Genomic DNA, 24,789 nt, shown 5'->3' on the forward strand with positions numbered 1-24,789 from the left:
TGGAAATTGAAAAGTGCTTTTCCAGGACTGAGCAACTCCATGTGAAATGTCATTTTTTCAAGCCAGCTCATTGTATGAGTTTCGAGGAGGTAGACAAAAATGGTTAAATTACTAAAGTCAGATTTTAAATTGAAAAAAAACCCCAAACATAATAAAAACTTTGAATTTAATCTAGTTAAAATTGCATTTGAAATTAAAATGCAGTGCCTCTTGTTATTATGTAAGTAAAATAAAATAATGTGATAAAATCAGCAAAAAAACAATGCATATTTTCCACCTAAGTTTAAGTTGCTGAAACTGGGGAAAGCTCTTGGCAAAATGACTAGGGCCAGAATTTTCTGAATTAGTAAAATATATTTATATAGCCCTAACTTCTCACTGAATGCTTTTTTCATTTTACTGTATTTATTTCAGTATAGTTGCATCCAAAGAATGATGAAGCTACAACAAAAAACAAGGCTGGAATTTTAAAAAGCAGAAATACTTGCTTGATTCTCTGGGCCTGTGCTTACAAACAAAGGACAGAGGGCTATCTAAGCATTTTAAAATCTTCAGGTTCAAACTCCAGATTATACTTCCATTGCTATAAACCATTTTAAAATACAGCACATTTTAAGGGTAAATTCACTATTTTTTTTCTCTGTTCAGGACATTGATCAGAGTTTCAGATAACTGCTCTTACAAATTAGAATAGCCCACATGCCAACCAAAGCAAATCACAACTGAAGTATTAATAGCTCAGTAAATAAGAAATGTCATTTGTTCTAAAATAGTAAAATGCTATCAATTGGAATCTGAGCATATACATTGTAAGTATATGAAAATTCCTTGTATTCTATCTTCCAGAGTAACAGTCAATAAGTAAAAGTGAAGTGTAAGTTTTACACAGAAGCTATTTGTGTTCTTGGCAGTGGTTCTTCATTGATGCAGTTCAATTATGGTTCCAAAAGTAGGTACAAAATACATATTCAACATTTTAAAAACCTGCTATTTACATTGAGGTGATTTGCCATACTGAATGAAATCCAAATTTTCAGAGTTTTAAATTACTTTGATATCAATATATGATTAATTTTTAACTTGATCTATATATATATATAGAATAGGCAATCTTTTAAGTTCCCTTACACCTCAAACCATTCTATGATAGTAGCCTATCAGGTGTCTAGTATCTAACTGAAATTTGTTGGTTTCCAGCGGTGCAAAGAGATGGAAAATTCTTCAGAAGAGTCACCTCAGTGATAGCCCAAACTCTGAATTTTGGCCCCATCATATTTTGCCCTGTGTCCCTGAACCCCAAAGTGAGATACCAGGGTCCTGGTGTATTTGGGATATTTCCACTGCTTCCAGAGAAGTTGTAGAGCTTTTAGAGGTTCTGTGCAAGATGTCCACACAGCCAACAAATGGAAATACTTGTCTGGAGAAAATGAATGTATCCTGCACAGCATGAAAGAAAGGCACCATCACAGATGAAACATAACTTTGGTCTATTCCCTCTTAATCAAAACTGGCAATTACTTCAAGGTTCCTTCAGCCCCATAAGGAAGTAATGTTGATGGAACCAGAACCAGAACATGACAATTAATCTGGCCCTGGTGAGGACCTGAGTGTGGAGCTGGACAGTGAGGTGTTTACATGGCTGTGTTTGACTACAGTTGTGGTCCAGGTTTATGCAGTGAGAAAAAGTGGAGAGTAAGTGAAGGGTTAAATTTTGTAGACTGGGAAACTGCAGTTATTATTCTTTATGAGAAGTTGCTGTTCTTGAAGTACGGCCATTTTCTTGTTGCTCACCTGAGGGAGGAGAGGAGGAGCCAAGCAGTGAGCATGGCCAGGATGTGGGGAAGGCATGGGCTCTTAAGAGGCTTCACAGCCTCTTTCTGGCTATGATGGTAATCAAGAGAAATGGTAGCTAGAATTTGGCAGTGGGAAGGGATGTAAAAATGGTTCCTGCCTTTATCACCCAGGCCAAGCAAAAGTGGAAAGCAGGGGGACCATTCATCTTGTTTTGGAAATTGGCAGTATGTATATTTAAATATATGTGTGACCTAAGTATTCATTCATGACTAAAGATGGATCTCCTGTTAACCATACATTTATATTCTGTAAAGTCACTGTGGCGTCAAGGATTTCTAACTTTCCTGCCCTTCTGTTTGTCTGAGATCAAACTGACTTCTTTCATTCAGACTTCTGCCTCTTTTCACCCCATCCGCCAAGTGCTTCCCTCCTGGACTGTCATTGCTTGACATCACGCCATGGGCCAGCTGTGCCAGAGACCCCTTTTCATCCAAACACCCAGCAGCCAGGAGAGGCCTTGGGAGAGAAAGGAAAGGTTTTCCACCTCTTCAGTCAGTCAGGTCGAGCCCAGGACACGCTTGGGTGCTCTCCTCTGAACACTTGTTTAGTGAAGGAGCATTTCTTGTGCTGAAGCTGCATGGAAGGGAAGGGCAGAAAACCACCCAGTGCAGAAAGCAGGTCCTCTGGGACCTGTGAGAAAAAAATTTCCTCTGTAGATTGGGGCTGGCTGGAGCTATGCAATACCTTGCCAATGGCTTGTAAGGAGATCTGTTAGTTGTAGGAGGGGTGCTGGCTTACCTGTAGTTCCTCATACTTGTGGTTTTGTGTTGGGTTAAGTAAAGTAGCCTTAGCTGTAATTATTATATGTGGAAGGAGTCCCCAGTTTTGAAGCAAGACTCAGTGCAGGGGCTCACATTAGGATCTTCAGGATATTAATTTATGAGCACAGTTTTCCTGAGCAATGGAGGTAGAGGGACAGGAAACCTGAAGAATCACCTAAATGCTATAAACTCCCTATGCAGCTGTGGGACTCAGGTGGGTTTCTGTGAAAAAGTTGTTTTTGAAAATGGAAGTCCAAAAAGATGTTAAAATTTTTCCTAAATGTCAAGGTTGTTTTGTTTAAAACAAGCATGTGTAAACTTAAAACAAAGAAAAACACATAGAAGAATTAACATTTATAATATCACTTGAAATACAAATCTGCCATTGGTCTCACTCCCTGAGTGCAGCAGTTCACTGTGTTTTACAAGAAGGCTCAGCCACAACAAGGATTAATTTCATTATCCTTATTTATTAATGCTTATTTTCTTATACAGAAGCGAGGGAGGAGGAAGGGGCAGAACGGATGCTCCTTCTTCGTGTGGGAAAAAGGACATCTGAAAATTAGCTCTGTTTCCAAGCTGGGAGCTGACCCTTCTCCCCAGGGATATATTCCTCCATTTGCATTGCTACTCTGAATCAGCAGAGCTTCAGAGAAACTGGAAGAGCATGTGGCTGGGGAGAGATTAGAAGGGCAAGAAGCAACTTGATGATGCCTTAGGGACGATGCAATCTCCAGCAGCAGAGACCACAAGGGAACTAATTTCTCCTTGAAGCATGGTTTTTGTGACTGATATCACCAGCATGCCACTAGAAATCATTCTCAAGAAGAGCACTGTCCAAAGCTAGGTAAACCTGGATGGTGATAAGTTACTTTTCTTGGGAGAAGAGGTGTATCCAGTGTTCCTAAATCCTCCTCACCTCCTGAGCTGTACTGCTTTGGCCTTAGGCAATATCAGGATTTAGGTATGGCAGCCCTGTTTCCTGCCCACTGACTTAATTTGAGTTTACTCTATCAGCCTTATTGGGAATGCAGCCCACGGACTGAACTTCCACCCTCAGAGACACAGTCATGGTTCACGTTGACCTTGACTGGCTGTAAAGGTGACATCTTAAAGCCCCATGCAAAATAAGAACATCATGGATTGGCAAACTCAATTTGTTGCACTTGTCGCATGAAAAGAAAGTTTTTCTTGCAGTCCAACACACTTCTCCTGCAGTGTGTAAGTCTGAAATTATTGATCCTGTTTCAAGTTATATGCAAATCCAGGAATCATCCTGAGTTTTGTACAGTAATTGCTAGAGTTAAGTGCTGTGGCCCCAGATTCTGCTCCGTCACTTCAAACAGGTAATACCTGTATCTTTTACACATGCGGAGCACAACTGGATTAAACCTCTTTGTTGAATGGAAACAACCTAGAAATGCTAGTAGAACAGAGTAGTCTGGTTTAATCCACTGAATTAGGTTTATTTTTACCAGATTTTTTAAAAACTTGTGAATCCAGTTTCTTTTGAATATAGATGGCGTGTCCTCCAAACGTCCTTCGTATCTTAAACTGGAACACTGCTTCCTCTTGCTGGTGTCTTTTCGCTTGTTATCTTTGTCTTACAATAAAATTCAGAGTCTGTTTACTCGTTTTGTGCAAGATCCTTTGTAATTTCTGTAGCAATATGTAAGTTCAAGTTGGACTGACTTTTAGTGTTGTTTGTTGAAGCACAAAGTTTACAGTTTGCTGGAGGGACTTAGAGATGAAACAAAACACATGAAACATTCAGTGCTATTAGAACATAGGGGGTTTCTAAATCAAAAGGAAAAGAGCTGCAAAATGCTGTATTAGCTGATATTACCATCAGAATATCTTCTTCTTCTGTTGGTTGTGCTCTACTGCTCACTGTTGGTGTCAGTAGAGCAAATGCCTTGGTATGGTCACTTGTTTGTTAAATGAGCTGTCCAAGAATGGGCAGGGATAGTGTCAGTGAAACAGTGACTCACTTAGCCTTTGAGAAACTATTGTCAACATCCTTTTGTGATTGATGAAGTGGATGCTTCTCAATATGAGCTGCTGAATGTCCTGGCTTGCCTTGCTGCAGCAAAAGGCTTGAAAAGAGATGAGCATAAGTGAGGAAAGGGCTTAGTGAACTAAATGGAAGATGAGATCTGCAGGTGGATTTAGGGTTTTGAAAGAGAGGAAAACGTCTGGGAAAAAAGCTGGTGAAAGAAAGCCTTGGAGGAGATCTCAGAGAAGAAAGGAGAATGGGGCCTGTAGAAAGGAGAATCTAGGGCTGGGTTTGGAAGAGGAGAGGGAGCCTGAGAGAGGGAACTTGTGGGCAAGATGGTTGGGCAGGAGAGTGAAATATTATGTGGAGAGCAGTGATGAGTGGTGCTCCTCAGGGGCCTGTATTGGGACTGTTTAACATCTTTGTTAGTGATGTGGGCAGTGGGATTGAGCACACCCTCAGCAAGCTTGCTGATGACACTGAGCACTGTGGTGCAGTCGACACATTGGAGGAAAGGGATGCCATCCAGAGGGATGTTGGCAGGCATGAGAGGTGGACCTGTGTGAACCTCATGGAGTACAACAAGGCCAAATGCCAGGTCCTACACCAGGTCCTACACCGCTTGGGCAATCCCAAGCACAAACAGGCTGGGCAGAAAATGGATTGAGAGCAGCCTTGGGGAGGAGTTGGGGGTGTTGGTTGACGAGAAGCTTGACATAACCCAGCAATGTGTACTTGCAGCCCAGAAATCCAGTTGTGTCCTGGGCTGCATCCAAAGCAGCGTGGCCAGCAGGGCCAGGGAGGGAATTTTGTTCTTCTACTCTTGTGAGACCCCACCTTGAATGCTGCATGGGGCCCCAGCATGAGAAGGACATGGACCTGCTTGAGCACATCCAAAGTAGGGCCACAAAACTCTCAGAGCACTGGAGCATCTCTCCTTTGAAGACAGGCTGAGAGAGCTGAGGTTATTCAGCCTGGAAAAGACCTTAGAGCACCCTTCCTGTACCTAAAGGGGGCTACAAGAGTGCTGGTGAGAGACTTTTTACAAGGGCCTGTAGTGACAGGACAAGGGGGAATGGGTTTAGATGAGACATAAGGGAGAAATTCTTTACTGTGAGGGTGGTGAGACACTGGAACAGCTTGCGAAGAGAAGCTGTAGATGTCCAATCCCTGGAATTGTTCAAGGCCAGCCTGGATGGGTCTTTGAGTAACCTCATCTAATGGAAGATGTCCCTGCCTGTGTGGGGGATTAGAACTAGGTAATCTTTAAGATCCCTTCCAACCCAAATTACTCTATGATTTTACTCAGGAAATAGAAGAAGACAACAAATAATTTTATGATGGAAAAATTGGAGCTGGAATGATTTGCATAAAAATAGCAATCAGGTAAAAATGGGAAAGAGTATGTGTTTCAGTGGGGGTTAGGAAAAAACAAATTTGTCATCTTCAAAAGAAGAAATTTTTACAGAGAAAGGAAGAGAGAGTCTTGTGGGAAGAATAGGAAATGTAATGGGCTCAGAAGTGTTGATGAGAAATGGAGTTTTAGGGAATTAAAACAATACAGGGAAAGGAGGAAGGGGCTTTCATCTCAGAGGCAAAATGGGCTTTCAGAATACAAGGACAGGATATAAATATTGCTGCAGAGACAGGATAATCCAGGGACCAGAAAGGAGCAAAGACATAAAATGAAGAGCAAAGTAGCAGAGTTCAGAGGAGGATGAGTTTTAGGGGAGAGAACAGGATACACTCCTTCTCAATAGAACTTTTATTCTCTTCCGCCATCCTATTGACACTATTTTCTTGTTATCTCCAATGTCTGTCCATCTTTCTATTTTTGCCATTTGCTCCATCCATCCATCCATCCATCCATCCATCCATCCATCCATCCTCACTCATGAGGAAGAAGTTCAGAAGGTACCTTCCCTGTGTAATGTTGCCCTCAGGTAGAATTCAGCAGATATTTCAGGCAAATATTCAGCAGGTATTTTGACTTCTGGTAAGTTGTAGATGAAGAACTCTGCTTTCCTATTGGCCAGAGTGTTTTGTTTTACCTCCTGGGAAATGTCTCTGTTTGCCTCTTCAGTTGAGACAGGTGCTTCTTTTCCAAACAATGCTGGATTCTTGAATTCTTTTTTCCAGTGTCTCTGCAACGTTCACAAAGAGGCTGGAAGTCCTTCTGTGTTGGGGAAACCTCAGCAGTCACTAGGAAGTTCAATAAAAAGAGATCATTTGTGTACAAGGATCAATAAATCTGAATGCAATTGTAGTGAGAGAAAACTGTGTATCATGAAAGAAGGGGGAAAGGCTGAAGCAAACCACTGAGTGACAATGCCACTTACACTGGAAAACCCTACTACGTCTTTTGCTAGAAAAGCCTTTGCAATGCAAAGTAATCATAACTGACCAAAGTTAATGGAACCTACTGTGACGCTGAAAGGGTTAAAGTTAGACATTATTATTGTTGCTGCAGGAATGGATTTTGCAAGAGTTTATAAAGTTAGCAAGATTCAAGGAGGTCAAGACTCTGATGATCCCAGAGGGACAAATACAGTGCTATTTGCATCCAGTTTTCAGACTGGCTTCTTACTGATCTTGAAAATGGGAACTGGAGTTATTGGGAGCAGTAGGTAAGAGATGTGGGATACTAGGTCTTCTGGGAAGATGCATGGGTAAGTATTTGGTAGCACCAGGCATTGAATCTTTCAGAAAAATTGTTATACAAATGAAACAGAATGATTTGAAAGAGGTTTGGAAATCCCTAAATCTTTTGTGTGCATATGTGTGAGTGTGGGTTGGTGGTTTGGGGGGTTTTTTTGGTTGGTTGTTTCTTTAACAGCAGAACATTGACAAGAAAAGAGCACAGCTTCATTGTTTAGGGTTTGACAGATACCAACTATGACTATAGCAGAGCCAAAAGAGGCCTTGAAAGAGGATGTGAAAAGTTCACCATAAAGAGACAAAGGTGAAAATCAGAAACTCAAACAAAACATCACAGAAATGAAAGCTGATGCATGCTACAGCTTCTGATACCATGGCAGGAAAAGCTGAGAAACACTGTGACATATCAAGGAAGGAGGTGGGCACTTTGGGGCTACTGGAGAGTACGTGGAGGGTGGAAAGTTCATAGAAGTTGTTACAAGGTAGAAGTCCTAGAAAGTAAAGGCATTCACCCAGGAGATGGATGTTTTGTCAAGTGGTAACTCCTTCAATAGTGAGTTAGAACCGCCATCACTATTTTCCTGCTCACTTGGTAAAATCAGAGAGGGACAAATGTGACTATATAGAGGAGGCACGGGTACTGTCACTGGGATGAGGCCATGGAGTTTGTTGTGGAGTGTTTCCACACAGTGCAGAGAAAAAACTGCCTTTCTGACTTCATTAGAGGGGTAGGATTCAGGTCAGACAATCCTGTCTGGGAAATAATCTATCCATAGCCACTCTTGCATTCAGAATCCACTAACACAGGAATGAATTTATCACACATCACAGTGGATACCCTGCAGATACTCCAAAATGACGGCTCCTGAGAAATGATGGAGAAAAATATAATAATGTCTCCTTGATAATGCCAAAGAAGAACCTCAGGATGCTGCTGAGCTTGGTGGAGATTGAATGGTTGTGGGAAGGCAATGTATGTTGTACTGCCTGACCTAAATCTAGAAACAGGTACAAATTTTTCAACGTATTTTTTCCTTCCCATAGGATTTTTATCCCAGAATATCCCAATAGGTTCAAATACAAAATATAATGGCAGAAGTTGTTCAGAAAATGCACAGCAAATGTGATTTTTCATCAAAAAAAGGAATAAACCAGAAGTCACTCTACATGTAGAGAAGAAAAAGCAAGTTGATGTATCACTTTATTAAACTATTTATTAAGCAATTTTAAATTTTAATTCTTGAAAATTGATTCATTAACTATTAACTTATTAATATAGGTTTTGTACAAGAAAAAGGTTTCTTGGGAATTAAAAAATGGGGAATTTAAAAATTGGAAATCAGTCAATGCATTATTCCTGACTAAACCTTTCATCTTTCCATAGGGAAAAGCCTGAGCAGTCTCAGTATTCTTTCTTAGAGCAAGAATTTTTTTCAAGATGAAGTAGTTCCACTAAAGTCTGAAGCTTGTGAAGAAGAAAATCAGGTAACAGATGGAAAAATACTTGCATGTGCTTACACTTGAAGTTAAAATCAGAAAGGAAATAAAATGTTCTCCCGCACCTAAGCCTCATTGCCTAATAAAAAGTAAGCAAAATCCATCTGCTGATAATGGGAGGCTGAGCCAGATTCAGAATAGGTGTTTGTAAGTCAAATGAAATGGGAGATGAAATTAGTGAATGAAGAGTCTCTACAGCAGCACAGATGTGTACGAAATACCTGGCTCTGCCCGGCTTATGTAGCACTTCTGTGTGCTCCAAGGAGGTGAGTGTGGGATTGTCAGTACCTACCTGAGTTTCAGGTTGGTTTTATGGATTATCTGATTTGTGTCTAGATCTATCATCAGCATGCATTTGTTTGACTGTAGTTGGCCAAAATGTATATGTTAACGAGGAGTGCCCTTCAAAAATATTGACAACAGCTATTGTGTGACATTTTTGAGGAATTTTTTAAGATGTATGTGGAAGTGATTGTGTTCCCTAGTGGCCCGTCCTACTGCGGTTCTTAAGTCCATCCACCAGCCAAGGCAGAAAAGTATTAGAGGCTTTGATCTACTCAAAGTCTGCTGCAGGCATGACAGAAGAGCACCCTCCTTCATCAATGCCCTGAAGCAACAGCAATTTGATGTGGAAGTTTTCTTCCAGATGACAAATGTTGACTGAATAGAGCAGTGGGATTTGGCAATGGAATATTTTTTAAGTAATTGGGAGCATCAGAAGATGTTTAATAATATGCAGTTTTGCAGGTTATGTATAATGTGAAAACCTGACAAATTGCCATGACAGCTTTGTCACAGAAACTGTACGCTTTCATATGGAAATGGTGACAGAAGTGATGCGTGAGTTTTAAGTAATCAGTGGATGAGATGGTATTGGGGGCAGGGAGACAATTTGGCAACCCAAAAGGGAAAATGTTACAAAGTGGAGGGAAAGAGAGAGGTTAGGGATGCTAGAGAGGATGTCAGCCTGGGACCTCTGTGCTGGAGGGACTGGTGGGAGGAGAAGCAGAAAGCAAGGGCCCAGAAGCAGAGGTTATGGGTGGGCATTAATAGTTCTCAGTGGGAGGACATAGAAGAAGGCTTAAAAGCTGTTCAGAATGCGATTAGCAAGACATCCAGTCAAGAAGCATTAAACAGCTGCTAGGAGCATTGTGTGCCAGGCCAATTCACATGAACAGGTTGCTGCACATTATGCAGCACATAACTCAGTCCCATGGTTACAAGCAGGATATAGAGAAGCCCAACATGGAGGCAGGGAGGGGCATTTGGGTCCATAAACCACAGGATGCTGAGACCAGGTGAAACAATTAACATGAATAGAGGGAGGAAAAATGAGTTCTTGGTGGTCCACCCTATCCAGGAGGAAGGTGGGCCCAAGGACTCATCACCATGCCCGTGCCAGTGCCGGATACTCTGCATGTTTGCAGACGCTGTGGAAGTGCGTCCAGGCTGTGTTGTACAGGTCAAGTCCATCACAGATACGAGCAGAAATGCACCATGGAGTTTGGGAAGCCCTGGATACCTTGTATCCAGAGAGGGGTGGTACCTGGACACCTTGTATCCAGAGAGGGGTGGTACCTGGACATGGTACTCTACGGGGCTGGAGAGTGCCTTGCTGGAAAGTGATTTACCTTGGTGAAGAGGCCCCAGTGGCATCTGGTGGAGGCAGGGTGATGCCTGAGCTGCAGGGGTTGAAGAAGGCAAGAACAAGGTAACCTGCATGTCCAACGTGTGGCATAAGCCTGCTGACATGGCTGCTGGGGGTTTTCTTTAGCAATCCAACAAGTAACACAGGTGACAGACAGAGTCCTTGGTCCCAAGGCCCACAGCGTTCAGCTGTTGACCTTTCGCTATGGCTGCTCTGGAAGCTGCAAGTCAGCAGAACTGAGTTCTCCCTCATCTCTGGTAGGATGTGACGATGTAATGAGCAGATTGCTAAAGCACTTGATAGCCTAAGCAGTCTACATCTCCACAGAGATGCAGATTTGCTAGGAAATTCTTGGTTAGAGCTACCCTACACATGTTCAGAGTATCTACTGTGTGCAGTCCCTTAGTGAGCTTTTTCTAATAAAATGACATCATAATATTGTTGGTTATTCTCATGCACAAAGCTGAAGGCTCAGAAGAAAACTTGAAAAAAATGTATGGAAAGCTGATATCTTGAATCCCCTGAAAGGATTTGGAAGTTCCAAACCACTGAGTATTATTGTGAGAGCTTGTTGGACAGTTATGAACAAACATGAATGAATATCAGCAAGGTTTCAGAAGACTGATGTACAGAGAGAAAGTGGATCATAGAGGTGGGGATGCAGAAAAGATAGAAAACTCAGGAGGAACACTTGGAAAATTAGCTGAAGACTGATGCAAACTAGCCAGGATTTTTAATTAACAAAAAAGAACAGAAAAAATTAGGAAAATTAGGGATTTAAAGAAAGTAGGTATTGTTACTATAAAGAAGGGCTGAGATGTTAAGGAGGTATCGATTACAGAGGGAATCCCTGGGACTGATCCCAGAGAACTGTGCTCTGGCTCTCAGCTTGTACTTTTGGGTTACTTTACATAATCAATTAAAATGTTACCCATAACTCATTTACACAGTGAACTTTACTCCAAAGTCTACTTCTGCTCTTGAAATAGCAACCTGCAGTCCTGCCAAAGCATAGTTTCTTTTCTCAGGCCAAGTTCACCCAAGTTAGTCCTCCAGTTGCAGCTGGCTGTTTCATCTCCAAAGAAGCTCAGCAGGGCAGTATGTGCTTATTCTGCCTCAGCACCCTCCTGTCCTGTAACTGCAACATCCACACCTTAGTGCATCAGGACAGTGCTACAGAAAACACTGCTGGGAGAGCATTTGGAGAGAAATATACATAGAGATGCTTTATCAGCCTTGGGTCTCCTCCATGCTGTTTGTCTCACATGTTCCAAGGGGAAAGAGTGCCTCAGGATAACTTCTTTGCTCCTCTGGGAGAGGCAGAAACTGTGTTGTGACTCCTTGGTGGTTCACCCTTTAATGGAAAAAACATGACCTGGTCAGTCAAAAATCTGACCAACGCTAAGTAAGTTCTGTCTGTACACTAGCGGCCAACAGAGAAGGAACCAAGGCAAATGTAATGGTTCAGGGTATGTTTCTTACCCTGGCAGCATGGACTTATCTGCTTTTCCTGGCTTTATGGCTCTGAGAAATAAATTCCAGGCCACTCTTCATTTCTATTTTATGTTATTTGTGTGAAGACTCTCTCTGGAGTCTTGTAGTAGCTTAACAGATGGAGCCAGGGCAGAGATTCATACTGTGATGCTTATTTATTAATACAGCTTTTCCTGAGACAGGGAAAAAATATGTTTTTGTAGGAAACCTTTTCCCCTTTCCTGGAATGGAAAAAGAATGACATCTGGACCTCTACTGTTCAGCTGTGCTTGGGATACATATTTTCCCCAGATATGTATTTCTGAATCTCGTGACAATCTGGTTGCTCAGAAGTAGCTCCAGTAGCCAGTTTCTCTCTCCCACAGAAAGCAGTTTGAATAAAACAGCAGTTTTGTTCTATGTCAGTGTCCTGGTTCTTTTTTGATCTCAAGAAACTGCTGCTCTTGTTTATCTATCCAAAAAATATAGAAAAACACAGAGGAGTAAAAAATCTATCAGGCGCAGTTTTTGCTCAATGGGTGCAAATTTGACTGTTGTCTGTGAGAAAGGGGTTTGAAGTAGTAGGAGAATGATTTAGATAGGCAAGAAATTAAAATTATGATTTTTATTTCTCAATGTCTGTTTTAATAGAGGCAGAACAAAGGAACATTGCTGCAAGAGCCACTGTGAACTCACCCTTCCACTCATCAGTCCCTGTGAAAAAGATGAAAATGTCTTCTTTGGCTCTTTTTTCCCCAGGCAACCAACCCTTCTCCTTCTGACTGGTATTCTGCATCAGTGAGGTTTAAAATAAGCCAGAGAGGTAAAGGCCCACAGTCAGGGGACACTGAAAGGATGGGGAATAGGGAATGAGGGACAACACAGAGGCTGCATTTATGGGTAAAATCAGATGAAAGGCAAACCTGGAAATTTTTAATATTTTGCCCCCCTTGGGGCCCAATTTACCAGCTTGGTACCACTGTAGAAAGAAAATGATTAATCAGGGCATGGTATCTAACAGATCCCATGGAGCACAAATCCTGGGCTAATGATAGTACTAGCGGCTTGACTTTGCAAAGATCGGCAATGACCATTTTAACAGCCCCCAAAATTTTTGGCCTGTGGAATGGTAGAATTTTGGCATTCAATGCCAGGTGTACTAGCAGGCTTCAGACACAGAACAGCTCTCACTGCCTTAAGCTTTGCATCCTCAGTTCAGACTATGGGCCAGCATGACTCTGGATCTCCTCTTAAGCCTGTGGGAATTCAGATCCTGATGCAAAAAAACCCATAACAACCTATAACAAACTAATTTTAGGGCCAGCAGATGACATTTATTGAAATGACATGTAGAAAACAAAGGTGCTGCAGTGTGGGAGCCCAGCTGTCTCCATCTGACTGCAATTTATAGCTGAGATTAATGGAAATCTTTTCATTACTGCTAAAAACTGGTGACCAGTTCTGCTCTGTTAGTTGTTTCAGCCAGACATTGTGCATACACACGGAGCAGACTGCTCCTTGGATTGGTGCTGACTTCAGATGCTACTTAAAAGACCCTCTTGCCCCAGTTTGAGTGTTCTTTTCCATTTTTGTTCTGGGGAGAAGGGAAGGGGAATCAGGGGAACTGCACAATGACGGAAAACCAGCAGCTTCTCCTCTTTCCTATCACATGCAACATTTCACAGGTGCATTTTTTCTTCTCTCAGTGTGTTCAACAGCTGAGTCTCCAAAGTAGTCAGAAAACATTTTTGAAAAGCCAACTGTATGCAAAGAAGTGCTGAGGTATTTTCTTGTTTTCATCTATGTAATGCTGTATTTCAAAGTGTGGCAAAGTGTTTTGAAACCATCAGTGGTCTAGAAAATCTGTGAGGCTAATACTGGGCTGAGGAGAGAATCAGAACACCATCCTGAATGCCAGGGAATCATGTAAGTGTCCATAGCTTTCTTTGCACCTCCAAAGATGCCAGGCAGGGTAGTGCTGATCTCAGTGGCGTCTCTCTGTGTTCCTCTGTGAGACAGCCAAAGCACAAGTCTTGACCTCTCAGTTGAGTAAAGTGTCATTTGGAATATCTCAGATCAGTATGTGAAGCCTTCACTAGTCTGTGCAGCTGGAGATTTGCTTCTACCTGTCTCAACCTGTGTCCTTTCCTGGTATTAGTAAAGGTGATCCTGGACCCCTTACAGTGGTGAGATGTATTTCTGCAGGTTTTAAACTAAATACTCTTGACCTTATCAGCAGGATAGCGCTTTCTCTCAGTTATTTAGGGCCCTGCAGGAAAACAGCATAACTCAGAGGAGGAAGGGACATGCATAATGCTAATCATAAATGATTCTGGCCAAAAGAACAGATCTGGTGAGTTAATCTTTGAAGAACGCAAGAAGATCTCTGTTGAGACCATAGGAAGATTGAAAGAGCAGCAGGCTTACTGAGGCCTGACCTAGCCCTGCATCAGATCTCTCCAGGAAACTGTGCCACAGCTGCAGGCAGGTGGGGAGAACTGGTGGATGTACCATCCCAGAAATACATTGGATGATCCAGAACAATCTGTGAGGACAAAGGTCATTGGTAAGAGATGTAGTGAGGAAAAGCCAACAGCACACCAATTATTTTTCCTCCTTTCATGCATGGCAGCATCTCATTGTAATTGCTTATGCTACAGGAAAATATTCTAATATTGTGGGTGTGCAGCATCGAAAAAGCTGATGGTACTGATGACAAACAGAATCGGTGTAGAAAAAAGTGGCTTTGGGAAGAGGAACAATGTGTATCCTGTGCCTACGCTCAGCAACGTAAATTTTCTCTGAAAGCCTGGAATAATTCCATGCACAGCAGCCTTAAATTATATTACAATAATTTTCTTCTCTTTTCTGAGATAACCCTAACCATAACCCTAACCCTAAACCTAAACCCTAACCCTAACCATACAAGAACCCTAACCCTAACCCTAACCTAACCCTAACCTAACCCCAACCCTAACCCTAACCCAGAAACCTTTCTTGCTTCAGGGCATTGGGACAGGCTCCCTATAGATTGGACACACAAATTCATTGTTAACCATACGTCTGCCAGAGCTCATGCATGGAAGTTGCTCTTGGTTGTGCCTGGCTTTCCACTGTTTCACATTAGGAGGGTTGATAGAGGAGGAGTGCATGCCCACAGCAAGCTGAGGACCATGCTGCAAAGCAGCCTGGCAATTCATGTGGCAGCACTCTTGTAAGACTTCCACTGACCTCCAAGCACCATCACAAAACATGGTTCCCTAGGTGCTTTTTAATCATATTTTTGGAAAAAAACCTAATGCTTTTATTAGGTTTTAACAAGTATCGGTTTTGTTTTCTATCAACACAAACCTAAGGATGAAATCAACCAAAAGCAACCAAAAGTTTTTTAAGGGCCTCCTTAATTATTTCCATCGACTTTAAAAACAAGCCAGAAAACAAAATAGAGTCAGGGCCTAAAATGAGGAAAGTTGTGAGAAATAGCACTTACTTTATTGCATATTCTGTGAGTATTCTTTACAGGAAAAAAAAAGAGGAAATAAAGTACCAACTCACCTGATCAATACAAACTGTTAAAGCTGCACTATTTTCCTCTTTCAGCTCCTTTGTAAGGCAATTATTTTCTTCACTTTCACAGCTGATTTCCTTACCTAAGCTATCTTTTGGATTCTTCTATATAACAGCAAGATAAAAATATCCCAATACTCAAAATTGTTGTAGAGCATGATTTTGCGTTGAATAACATGTAACTGAACAGCCTCTAAACCTCCCGTCTTCATCTAAGACTTTTTGCTGAGCTGAAGGTGTCATTATTGGCTGGAATTGCCCAGTGTCAAATTCAAGTTGTTCTATGAGCAGCAGAGTTAATGAAGGCTGCTTTGCCACAATGTTTGTGCCTTTGGTTCCTTAATTCCCTTTTCTGTATGGAAAGTTCCTTGTAAAACGTTTCCCACAGGATAGACCCAGTGGGCTGTGATCTTTAGTTTCTCTAGCCCACTGCTTTTCTGCAAAACTTGTAGGACTCCAGATAGGTATGAAGCGATTTCCTCTCCTTTTCAAATGTGATTGAAATGGGTCAATGACCTCCAAAAGCCTTGGGGTTGCCAGGAAACCCTTGGCAGTGGCTCCTCCCCAGACATCATCCCCAGACTAGCGTGCTCCTTATCAAATTAACACTACTGTTGGTGCAAAGTGCTCTCCTGGCACCACCTGAGATGTATTCTGCTTGGGCAGAGAGCTGGGTATGCCCTGACATTTGCCTGATGACCAATTATTTGTGTCCTAAATAACAGTGTGGGTTTTAATTCTTATCAGCAAGGATGACATAGGATGACACATTTATTAGCTCAGATTCACTTTTTTTTTCTTCCTAATACAGAATTAAAATTATGTGCAGTGTTAAAGCTGCTGTCACAAATTTAGCAGATGTGAGTTTCAGTATGAAGAACATCTGAGTTTTAAATTCATCTAAAAACATGAGCAGTATGTTAATTTGGGAAAAATACCAGCTGACTGGAAATAACAAAAATAAGAAGGGAAAATTAATCTACTGGATAATTTAGGGTTTAGGGTTTTTTCAGCTAGAGAGAATTAACATGTTTTGAATTTATTTTTCTGGGTTTTGATGCTTTTAGGAAGATTTGCCAAGAGCTCTTCGTTTGAGGAAGCACAAGCAGCTGCCCTTTCATTTCTTCTATTTGTGAATATTGAAGGGTTACTCAGAGAAATCGTGTAGCTGCCAATGTCATGGCCAGCGAAAGGGCTGCTGGGTCCTTCTGTGGCCTCAGGCACGAGGAACACCTGCAGATTTTGGAGCAGGAGAAGGGGACTGTATTGATCTGATGGGAGCAGCGAAGACCTTATCTCACATAAGGTTAGCACAGTGGTGCTTGGCTTCTTCAGGTTGGGTTTTAGGATCCAGCTGTGAAGCAGTTGGCTGAGGTTTTAAATAGCAGCCTGATGCAGTCCTGGCTTCTTTAGCAGCCTAGCACCTGGCTGCAGCAAAGGAAAAGGGAATTTGGCCACATCACTTATATGTCGCTGGTATACACTGAACTCATTTACAGCCAGAGGAGAAATTCTGCTTAAGGGGCTGAGACAGAAGATGGTGGACTTCATATGATTTGACTGAAGCAGAAAATATTTTTTTTTAATGATAGAGCTTTTTATAAACAAGAGCACTTGTAGGTCCCCTGGGACTTTGAGGATCAATATCTACAATCCTTTCTATTGGAGGCCACCTGAGAAGAAGTTTGAAATGCATTGACCAGGTGATAAATACAAGGCAAGCAGAGATATGAGGCACATAGAAATGATCAGTTTACAGGATGCAGAAATCCAAACATTTCTCTTAAAGTTAGAATAAAAGGAAATACTTAATTCTCCAGTCCCTACCTCAGCTTTCCTGTCCGGGAATAAATCCCAGGTCTTCCCAGAAGTCAGGAGCGAGCTGCTGCCAGGGGTGAGGAGGCTGCAGAGGCAGACATGAAAACATGGACACTGAGCTTTGCTAGTACTGGAAGGGCTGAGCAATGTAAAATGTCCATAAACAGAAAATCACCGTGTTAGGCCTGACTTCTGCCAGGCATCAGAGCTGTGGTAGGAAAAAAATTTTGCTAAACTTCTCCCTTGGATGGTTAACTCTGAGCCACACATATGACAGGTAAACCATGGGGTTATAGATCATGTAAGCATGCCAGCTAAATCTTCAGTGCCATCCTGGAAAATAGAGCTCTGAAGACCACAATGAAGAAAGGAGCAATGTGTGCTGTAATCAATATCCTGAAGACCAAACTATACAGTATTTTTGCTGTAATTGTGTTGGTGGGGGGCAATCGTGTTTACAAATAGAAACTATCATGCTGTTGAAATTATTTTCTACTATGTATGCTCCCTAGATGCTACACTTATCAGAATTTTTTCCTCAAAAATAACCCTCTCTAAAGATTTTATCCTAACTTTGAAAATAGTGGTTCAGGCTGATGCCTGAGATGGCCATGTAAAAACAGAGACTAGACAAGAATAAGGGAATAAAGGTAGGCATTTATTTGAAAGGCCTTCAAAGGTCCACCCTGAGCAGTGAAAAGACTACACCCAAGATGGACCCTGGGTCACGAGTTCTTCACACTTTTATAAGTTTGGTCCATTTGCGTATCAGGATCAATCCTCCAATTACAACCCCAGTTAATGACGTAGCTACCCCAGATTTGCCCTCCTCTTCAGAGGCCATAGTTTAGATATTTTGGGGCCTAGGACAATCTAGGTGTCCTTGGAGAGCAAACCTAGGGAGGGTTTTTTTATGTCTACCCAGCATGAGACAACAGTAACAGGCCACAAGAAACTTCAGAATTACACACTAGGCAGTACAGGATTTGAAAAATATAAAAATTAAAACCTAAGGCATCAAGGCCAGGGGTAAGTTTGTGCTGGAGAGGTGGGGTCTACTGCTGCTTTGGCATCATGCCTGTCTCTGTGCAAGCACACTCAAGCCAGTGAGAGTGCATCTCAGCAATGGCAGAGGGAACCTCACTGGTGGGGAGCAAGGCATGGGAAATGATACAGGACATTCTGCTTGCATCTGCTCAGCTGGCACATACAAACAAACAGGGCTCTCTGCTTGCACTATGAAGACCTTGACAGAAACCATAATGCTCCTCCTATTTTGCACTGGAATTACTACTGAATTGTGCCTGTGAGTTGAACATATTTACGTACTAAAAATATACGAATCCTTTTTATTTTAAGGTTCTTGACTTCCCATGCTGCTTCCTTCTTTGTCTTAATCCATTTTCTTTAATTCTCACTTTATTTTTGCCTCTCCATACTTTTGCAGGTACTTTCTTTCTAGTGTGCTTTCTATCACAACTTCCAGAACAGATTTCACCAGTATCATTCCCCTTTCTCTATTTTAGATGATAAAAAATTAAGTCATTTTTCACATAGTGTTCCCATTTGAGACCTGCAGTAGAAAGCAGCAATGAGAAGCTACTCAACCCTCAGGGAAGGTCCTGGTAAGAGTCCATGACCAACTACTGTGCTGGAGACACTTGCCATGTTCTCTGAAGATGTTTTATTTTGGACAGTATTTTCACTTGGTAGCAGCATGCTATTTGGATATTATTTCAAGCTTGTCTTGTTGCATCATGTAACAGCAGCAAAAATATTTTTCAACCATTTAGAAACTACCAAAGGTTATAATAATGATGGATCTATGCCCCCAAACATAAATCCAGATCTTAATCATTCAAATACTTACCTTAGTAGTGTGAAATTTATCAAAGAAAGGTTTTCCTTCTGTATATTTTAATTCAAGCTGTGGATTTAAATATACTTTGTAATTAATTACAAAAATTCTGTAAGATTTTCTTTGAGCCTTATGGTCTCCTTAGTATAACATACCTAATTAACAACCAATTGTAGGATGAAAGTAAGCTCCCTTGTGCACAAGTTCATTTGGAAGCAGAGTCTGATCTGCTACATTTTCATCTTATTGACAAAAGAATCACCAAGAGTCAGGTTGCTCTTGCATCACGGAGTGTACCTGTTATGCTGGCAGCAAAAGGAAACATGTTAGTTGTAAATGGAGATGTTACCTGAGAAACTGCTAACATAATAAATATGGAACTTTGTGTCACCATTTATGAAATTATTTATCTAAAGTTGTTTGTTCCTTGTGGTTCCTAAAAGAAAACACAACATTTTGTATTAAACAATTTAGGTAGAAATCCTCGAGAAGCGAACTTCCAAGCATTTGGATTGATTGGCATTGGTCCTTTTGAAGTTAAATCTGGCAGGATGGGGAGAGAGCAGAGTTTTGAAAAGTTCATCTGACATCACATATTGTCAGTATAGAAACTGAGGGCTTTACTTCACCTGCTTTTATTGAGTTAAAAAGATGATTAAAAGAAAAAAAGAAAAGGAAAAAACATTGCTTAAAAGCAATGCTTGTAAGCATGAAATGCTTATATGATTATCCCTCTAGTCATAATGTAATAATAGGATTGGTTACTAGAAATACTTTCTCTTTTAATGCAAGCAAAACACCTGTCAAATTCTTTTAGCATCTTATACAAACACTCATGAAATTTTCAATAGGAAGACAAGGAGAATGAAGAGGATAGGAAAATACATATGTAATGTAGGTAGGGTTTGTATTACAGTGGGAGAAGCTGGAAGGATAGGAGGTGACGTGGGAATATTCGATATTTGGGGTTAGAGAGAGGCAGGTTTTGAATGTGGTGTGATTATAACTGATTGATTAAAAGCTGTGAGTGTGGACCTGACATGCTGATAGAGGAAAACCCTCTTACAGAAGATGCAGACAAAGAAAGATGTGCTATTTGGAGTTGAAAATGTAGGTTTCTCAAGCTACAGACACGTTTTTGTCAACAACAGTGATTTTGGAGTGGAACGAAGTATAATAATGAAGGACAATATTTGATGTGCCTGCTACAGCTTTTAGCAGAGTAATCCAAGATTAATGTCTCAAACAACTTGAAACTGGAATCAGTACTGACAAGCTTACCAAACTGCTTGCCAGCAGCCAGGTGGGGCTTTTTATTATTTTATTGGTTTTTTTTAAGGAAGATGACATTTGGAGTTTGGACTAAAATACTTGGAATTGGGAGACAATTAAGTGTCCTGTATAGAAAAGGAAGCTGTCACTGACAGAAGGTGGGGAGACAGCTCTGACTGAGGCTACACACAGAAGGCTTCAACACTGAAATGTCACTGGCTTCATGAAGGGCTCAGCAAGAAGCTTTCAAATTAAAAAAAAGTCAGTTTGGATATGGGTCAGGATATTCTAAGGGCTCGAGAATAACAGGAGAAGCCATGTTTTTTAGGAATTAGAGCTTCACACTTAGGAGCTTTGATAGCACTTTTAGGAAAAGCTTCAGTGTAGAGCAGCTGGCCCAAGTTCGGGATTGACCCTGTTTACCACTCAGCCAAGACACGAAAGTAGAGATGCTTGACAGAAAAGTGTTTCTTGGCTAAAGGTACAGCATTGCTCCCTGGAGCCATATGTGTATAAAGAGGGACAATATGCCTGTGTGTCATTAACAGGAGGATTCACAGTGTGGTGTTGAAAATGGAGGCAGATGTAGGAACAGCAAAGCTCTTGACTTTCAAGGATCCAGAAGGCAGTGGACAAAGGCTCTAGATCAAGCTTAAAGTAAATGAGCATGGTTTTACAACATCAGAGCACAAAGCAAAGCTGAAGCAGACTTCCTGTTAGGGAAACGTGTCCAAAGGTATTTAGAGGTAAAGGTAATGAGTTAGAAATTGGTTTCAAACAAATATGCTGGACATGAGGAACATTGAAAAGAAAAATGCTGAGCTGTATTTAGTGCAGCCACATACAGATAAACTAATTTCTGAGTTCCTCAAACCTGAGTTTGAGGTATACGTGCTGCAAAAGTCTGGCAAAAAGCATTTGGATAAATTGTAAAAGCGGAGCATAATTTCATCTGTGGTATTTATGAAAAGGACTGCACTGATTGCAGGTACTCCAAAGAGTGACGGCGTCTTAAGGTGCTGTGGGTGCAATAAAGCCACTGTAAATCCCAGCTGAAATGAATCAATATCTTCTTCCTAAATCCCTTCATTTGCAGAACTTGGTGACTGGGCAGAGTTTACTAAACTCTGCTCACTTTGTGTGTCTTCAGAGTGAGGATTGGAACTAGAACTGAATACAATTCTAACAGTGAACATACATGAGAGACTATTTCAGTGTGAGCAATTACCCCAGAGCATAGTCAGTGCATTTGCTCATATCTAAGAGTAATGGATTCATGACTTCCAGTATAACACTGCTGCTTGGTGTTTAATGGCATAGGAGTAAAGAAAGAGTATGACTTTTATAAAATTGAGATGGAAGTCCTGTGTTTTGCCTCACCTCAGGAAAATATAGTGTGTGTGGATGAAAAAGGAAAATACAACATTTGAAGAAGCAGTGCTGTTGCAGGGGAGAATAAGCAATTGTACCAGGTGCTGGATGTTGGATATTCTTTCTGGCCAGAAATGGCACATATTATAAAGGAAGTTCTCCTGTAAAATTAGCTGAAGCAGTATCAGTTATGAGTTGCCAGTACAGTCGCTTTTGCTTTAAGATTTACAACCTACCTTTGAAGTGTGACAGATATTTGTACAGTAGGGGATATTTAAATTGGCCTCACATCGGATAACAAAGTACAGCCTCTGAGAAGGGCGTTATACAAAGGCAATAGGGAATCCACCAGTACCAGAGGCTGTTCCAGCAAAGAGATCCTTATACAGGGAGAAAGGGTTTGATTCACTACAAGTAGACTTAGAAAAAGACTCAAGGTGAAAATGGCAAATAGCAAAGAAGAAGAAAAAAGACTCATAGTCTGGATCTCCCCTCGTTTTGCTGCATAGAGCAGACAGTGCTTATACATGACTGAAGGGAGGGAGAGAGAGGTAGTAGAAAGCCAGTACGATAGAGCAGATATTGGGATGGGTGACATATTTAGAAGTAGAGGAAAGGACAGATAAGAAAGAGGCAGTCTAATAATTGCCTACAGATAAAACCAGAGGATAGTTAGAGAATATGCACACTGATGTTATTGAAAAATGGTCAAAAGCTTTCATAAGGTGCAAGAGGGAACCAGGATGTGGCACTGGGAAGTGATAAGCATGAAGAGATGAGAAGGCATGTTCTAAATCATTGTGGGAGCCAGAGAAAGCAGCCTCATGCTTATCACATCTCCCAGCACAGCTCCACAGATTTCTATGCTTAGCACAGGCACATTGGGCAGGCAGGTTGGAAATACATCCCCTCTCCTTCCTAGGGAAGGCCTTACAGTGCATGGAAGTGCAGGTGGGATACGGATGGGTGTCTTGAAAGGGGAAACATGGCCAGCCACTCTGCCAGGCAGTGCCATGCAAGAGGGGGTGGGCTTGGGCCCTTCCTAAGGGTGGCTGTGCAACCTGGCATTTCCCAAAAGCTGCAGCTGTGTTCACATAATGTGGATGCAAGGAGGATTTGAACATAGACATTGTGAGTCTATCTTTCATTTTAGATGCAGAACTAGATGAAGAGAGGGACACTTGAGAGTAATGGCCTCAATAAAAAAGCAATAATAAGCAGTGAACAAGCAGTTTCTCCTCTGACCAAGTGCCCCACAGTAGTTCTGTACAGCTAACCTGAGGGGTTTTGCAGGCAGTAATGTTTTCTTGGGAGAGGATCACCATCAACTGCTGTGTTAAGCCCAGGACAGCTTGCTCTGCCCTTGCATTTTCGCAGCAGCCTTTCTGCTAGATGAATGATTTGCAGAGCAGCTTTGTGGACTGGATTTGTGAGGATGATCTGGTTTAAAAAAAAAAAAAAAAATAGCTGAGGGGAAAAAGAAAGTTATTTTTAACCCAAACCAGTTCATTATTCATGCTTAACGGGAGAGCTTCACCAAGTCAGGAAGGCACATGCAGGCGGGAAGCATGCTGCAGAGTGGGGCTGTGGGGCCTGGGTTTTAGCCACTGCTGTGAGCTCAGCTTCTGCAAACATGGCAGCTTTCACCCTGCTCCAGGGCTTTTACAACTTACTGTTCTGAAATTGAACTTGAAAAGGCAACCATTTAAGGTTGCTGCTTTTCCAGGAAAAGTACCCCCACTTTTAATTTTTAAGACTGTTAGGTTGGTAAAAGATAAATTCTCTTTCTCTCTTCCTTTCTTCCTTTCTTCCTTTCTTCCTTCCTTTCTTTTTCTTTCTTTCTTTCTTTCTTTCCTTCTTTCTTTCTTTCTTTTCTTTCTTTCTTTCTTTCCTTTATTTTCTTTCTTTCTTTCTTTCTTTCTTTCTTTCTTTCTTTCTTTCTTTCTTTCTTTCTTTTCTTTCTTTTCTTTCTTTCTTTCTTTCTCTTTCTTTCTTTCTTTCCTTTCTTTCTTTTTCTTTTTCTTTCTTTCTTTCTTTTTCTTTCTTTCCTTTCTTTCTTTCTTTCTTTCTTTCTTTTTCTTTCTTTCCTTTCTTTCTTTTTTTCTTTCTTTCTTTCTTTCTTTCTTTCTTTCTTTCTTTCTTTCTTTCTTTCTTTCTTTCTTTCTTTCTTTCTTTCTTTCTTTCTTTTTCTTTCTTTCCTTTCTTTTCCTTCCTTCCTTCCTTCCTTCCTTCCTTCCTTCCTTCCTTCCTTCCTTCCTTCCTTTCCTTCCTTCCTTCTTTCCTTCCTTCCTTCTTTCCTTCCTTCCTTCCTTCCTTCCTTCCTTCCTTCCTTCCTTCCTTCCTTCCTTCCTTCCTTCCTTCCTCCCTTCCTTCCCTTCCTTCTCTTCTTCCTTTCCTCTTCCTCTCTCTTTCTCTCCTTCTCACTCTCTCTCCTTCTCACTCTCCTTCTTTCTCCCTTTCTCTCTTTCTCTGAGGGAGGCCATTGTAGGAGTAGAAGGTGATGGCTTTCTGCATTCTGACCCTCTGGGCAGCTGCCTGGGGGAGGCTGGGCTCAAGGCTTATAGGGTGAACAAGAGAAAGATCAGGCAAAAATAAAATCCTGACTTTGAAATCAATAATAATCCCATTTCTTTATAATTGAGGGTGTCACCATTGTGCTAAACCATCTCTTTGTAGCAGTTCTATGACCAAGCACAACAGAGACAGTGCCCAGCTCGGAAGGAAACAATGAAAACTATGGGTTTGCTACCACAAAGGCATTAACCAAGGCAGGCTGAGGCACATCTTGACTATGGCCAGTCATCCTTCTGCCCATGGATGCCTTTTGTAGGAGCTGAGAAAGCGGCCCATCTTTCTCAAGCCTTGCTGTAATTCCTGAATTACATAAATTACTTTCTCCTCTTCTTTTCTTGTTTTCTTTTATCCTGGGAGATTACTGAACTGAGAGTCTGCCTTCTTATAATGAGGCCAGAGTACATTGGAATTATCTGTGGGCATCAGTTAATAAATAGCAGAA

General features: G+C 41.4%; 1 long non-coding RNA gene across 3 annotated transcripts in view; it reads right to left on the minus strand.

Moving 5' to 3' along the window:
- Positions 1–3,065: 3,065 nt before the first annotated feature.
- Positions 3,066–24,789, minus strand: part of LOC125323106 — a 40,098-nt gene continuing 18,374 nt past the window's right edge. Inside the window, exons 5-8 of one of the 3 annotated variants that reach the window (XR_007202386.1) lie at positions 23,051–23,213; positions 19,286–19,435; positions 17,282–17,357; positions 3,066–11,768 (exon numbers count right to left, since the gene is read on the minus strand). This is a non-coding gene — a long non-coding RNA (uncharacterized LOC125323106). The remainder of the gene's footprint in view (positions 11,769–17,281; positions 17,358–19,285; positions 19,436–23,050; positions 23,214–24,789) is intronic. The other 2 variants (XR_007202388.1, XR_007202384.1) reach the window with 2 other exon arrangements.

The sequence above is a fragment of the Corvus hawaiiensis genome, chromosome 1 (assembly GCF_020740725.1).
Source record: "Corvus hawaiiensis isolate bCorHaw1 chromosome 1, bCorHaw1.pri.cur, whole genome shotgun sequence".
In the NCBI taxonomy this organism is placed as follows: Eukaryota; Metazoa; Chordata; class Aves; order Passeriformes; family Corvidae; genus Corvus; species Corvus hawaiiensis.